This window comes from Dasypus novemcinctus, chromosome 10, assembly GCF_030445035.2.
Source record: "Dasypus novemcinctus isolate mDasNov1 chromosome 10, mDasNov1.1.hap2, whole genome shotgun sequence".
In the NCBI taxonomy this organism is placed as follows: domain Eukaryota; kingdom Metazoa; phylum Chordata; class Mammalia; order Cingulata; family Dasypodidae; genus Dasypus; species Dasypus novemcinctus.
In genome coordinates this window covers 126392803-126396885 of record NC_080682.1, presented here as the reverse complement: position 1 = coordinate 126396885, position 4083 = coordinate 126392803, and positions in this window count along the sequence as shown.

Genomic DNA, 4083 nt, shown 5'->3' with positions numbered 1-4083 from the left:
ACCACTTACCATCCATTCTTTTTCATCCTCATGCTTCTTTCTCCTCTTCTTCCAGACTAATTGTGAAAATAAAGCCTTATAGCCTCTTCCAGGAATAATGAATTGCTTCCACTTCTGCTAACGTGACATGGTTTACCTGCTCTGTTTTCATGTACCCATGTTATTTATTTTCTGGCCTCCATACACCACTAGAATGTGGGTGCCTATAAGGCAGGAATACGGGAGGCATTATAGTGTGTAGTTAAAAACATATAAATTTTGGAGGGAGAAATCAAATGAAATCCCATCCACAGCTTACTACTGCGTAAACTTACATGAGTCACCTCCCAAAACCTCAGTTTCTTTATCAGTAAAATGGGGATATTTATACTTGCCTTGAAAGGATTTTGTGAGGCTAAAAAGTGTAGGTTTAGTTTACATGATGGTTAGTTCATAATATTAACTCAATTTTTTTTTTTAGCCCCCCCCTCTGTGACTTTTTTTTGTGTGTGCTGTCTGCTCTCTGTGTCCACTCACTGTGCGTTCTTCTGTGTCTGTATTTATTTATTTTCTTTCCCCTCCTCCCTTGTGGCTTGTTTGCTGTCTGCTCTCTGTGTCCATTTGCTGCATGCTCTTCTATGTTTTTGCTTGTCTCCCTTCTTTGTTGCGTCACCTTGCTGAGTCTGCTCTCTGTGGTGCTTGCGGGCTGGGTGGTGCTCCATGGCACACGGGCCAGCCTGCCTTCACAAGGAGGCGCTAGGACTCAAACCCAGGGCCTCCCATGTGGTAGATGGGAGCCCAACTGACTGAGCCACAGCTGCTTCCCAATAACTCAATTTTGATCTCAAAGAAAGTGGCATACTGGGTTATAATCAAGTCAGGGGTGGGGACTTCATCATTTAAAGTGATGTGAATCCAAATTTTGGAATTAGAAAACGAGGGTCTGGCTTGTTGATAGGGAGAAGAAATGAGCCTAAATATTAGAACTGAGATATGGGGTTAGAAGACTCACAGCTGTTCCTTAAGGCTCTCTTCCCTGGACTGGAGCTTCTGAGGGCTGAGCAGATGGCCACGAATGATGGGCCCAGGTGAGGCAGAGCTAGCGAATCAGGAATGCACCTCTAAGCTGACCTAGAGCCATCGCCTATATAAGGTGTGCCATACTCTCCATTTTGTTTCCAGTCTTCATCCTGATGACATCAGTATTTTGTGGGTCTTGGCATATGAAAAGAAATTAATTTTCCTCCTCTTTTTCTTGTCTTCATTCTCCTGCTAAAAATGCAAGTGGAGTTAGTTTAGTGGAGTTAATTTACTGACAATGCATATTTGTTAAATATACACTCAATTAAAACTAACAGCGCACACAGAGTTGGAGATAATTGCCTGTCATTATTGGCACAGTTTAATATCCTAGAATGCAAAGCGTGGCCTGCCACTGAAGCCTTGATTTTGAAGAGGACAATTTTAAATTGGAGATATAATCCTTATAATAATAAAGAAAATAATTTTAATTCCTAAGCTATGTCCTTAAAAGGCTTCATTCTTGGAGTACTTATTCATCATATAACAAATTCTCACTCATTTCGAGGGCATGTGGGGTGCGAGGAAGAGACGCATTTCCTGACTCCTAGCCTGGAAGCTGGGGTCAGGACAGGCTTCAGGGTTCCAGGGTGGAGCAGCAGGGACCTCCAGACTTGTACGACTTTTGATACGTCTGGAGCCGGTAATAAGCTGAGCTCGGACTCCAGGAGCTGCCCTCTTAATGGTGGAGAAGGTTGCTTTCACAGGTTGTGCCACATTTTAAGTAATGCATATTTACTTTTGCTACATGATATATATATATTCCATTTCAGAAAGTCAGGGATGTGGTAGAGTCGAATGCAATTCGTTGCAAGAAAGAATAGGCAGAGTGTGAAGGTAAGCTGGTGACAAGGGAAGAACGGTACTGGCTATGTCATGTGAGAACTGGTGAGTGTGGTGGAGCATTGGGCAGTAAACTATTTCACTCACACAGGGACGCTACGTTGATGGGCAGATAATACCTGAATAAATAGTGTGCCAGTGGTGGATGCTTTCAATGGAAGTGGTCATGCTGTAGTGACTGGGTTGTATTTTTTGGTTTACAAGTCTAATGATGATTTGAGTCTTTTATTTCTCTAATTGCACCCACAGAGGATTCAAGTGTGCTGAAAAAATAGGTTACTAATCTTTGTCACAGTGCTGTTAATGACTTAAGTTTTTTCCCCCCAAAGTTTGTACGTAAGGGTAGAAGTTTAACTCATTGCATGGCTTCTATGTACCAAACAGTGCCAGGTATTTCCCCATGTGATTTCATTAAATTCTCAAAATAATTAATTAAGGTAGAGATTAACATTCTTATTTTAGAGAGAAAGGAAACAAAAGTCCGAAGAAGTTAAACAAATTTTTCAAGATCACAAAGCAAGTGAAGCTGAGATGTGAGTCTAGATCACTTGGCTTTAAATTATGGCCTTTCTGTATTATTAGGTGTTTTTGTAATCTTGTCACTCCTTTTAATGGAAGCAATAAACATAATATTGTCTGATTGAACTAGACTGTTTATTTCTACGGCTTTCAGATGGCAGGACTCACAACCTCAAGATACCCTGAGACAGACCCAGGTTTCGTTTCCTTCTTGTCCTCATCCTAGCTCTATGATTCATAAGCATTTAGTACCTCAGATTCCTCTTCTGCAAAATTAGGGGATTTGAACCATTTACTTCTACAATCTTTTGAGCACTAATTCTCTGTGTCCGTATAAAGCCTATGTCTTAATATAAGAAATTCCACTTGAATCCTATCTGGAGTACAAATAAATTGAATAGAGTAAATGGAGACTTGGGTGACTCTAGTGGAAAACATTTATGGAACAGAGCCCCTGGCTTATTTGGGTTCAGTGCTGCATCCAGTCGCCATATCATATACTTCCTGGCAGATGAGTGGGAATGGGGAATGCTCAGTTAGGGATATCCACTGCTGAGAGCGTGTAGGGTCATGGTAAAGTAGAAAGGTAGAAAGGGTATGGGTTTTCATATCACAGAGATCTGATTTGAATCCAGATTTGATCATTAAGTAGTTGCTGTACTCTCTGAGCCTCAGTTTCCCCCACTGTTAATGTAAGTAATGGTGAGGCTCTAGTGAGAATCAAATGAGAACAGTGGGAACTAACAACCTCGCGTCTGTCATGGCCCATGCCAGGTACTGGAAACATGTTAATCTCCTTCTCTTCTCTCAGTAACCCTGGCATGAACGTAGCAGGACAAAACCCAGAGCCACGTCAGTAAGAAGTTCTCCAGATGCCATCTCTGGACCATGAAACAATTACAAGAAGATCAGAAGTGCAGAAAAGAGTTTAGACTGACCACATTCCCACCCTCTTCCAGCTCCAGAGGAACACGCTGCTCCTGCGCTTTGCCTTGCTCTTCACAATTCCTAGCAGCCCCCGAGCAATCCCTTCTGAGTTTTCAGGAGGGTTTGGGGTCTGCACACACAGAGGCCTGGCCACACACCATGGATGTCTGATTTCACTTCTGCTGTCATCCCTCAGGAGGGAGCCTTGCTCAGAGCTCTTGCCAGGGGATGAGGTCTCCACGTTCCTCCAGCAGCTGCTATTCAAGCATGGAGTCTGGTGGTGCTTTGAGACCCGGTTCAACATTTACCTCTGAGGGCTCTGCTTTATTTTCTGGCCAAATGTGAGAATGGAACTGACCAGGCAACTGTGCCTTGGAGATTGGTGTTAAGTATCCCCAACGCTGATGACCCAGCCTTCGCCTTCTTGTCCAGAGCGTGTTTCCAGGTAGCAGGCTCTGGGATGAGGCCTGCTGCCATCTCTCCTTGGGCCTTGAAGCCGAGGGGACGTGGGAATGTGGTGATTCCACTAAACGCAGCACATCTCAGGTTTGTGGGTAACTAAAAGTCAGAAACAAGGGCATGGAGTGTCCCGTTTGCCTTTACTGTGCCTTTTTATGGGTGAAGAGATAAAAGAGAAAATCAGGGTGTTGGATTCTGAAACTATTCTTCAGCTCCAGTGCTCACTGGCAATGTTACACTGGTATGGCACCTGACAATAAATAAATGTTTTCCCGC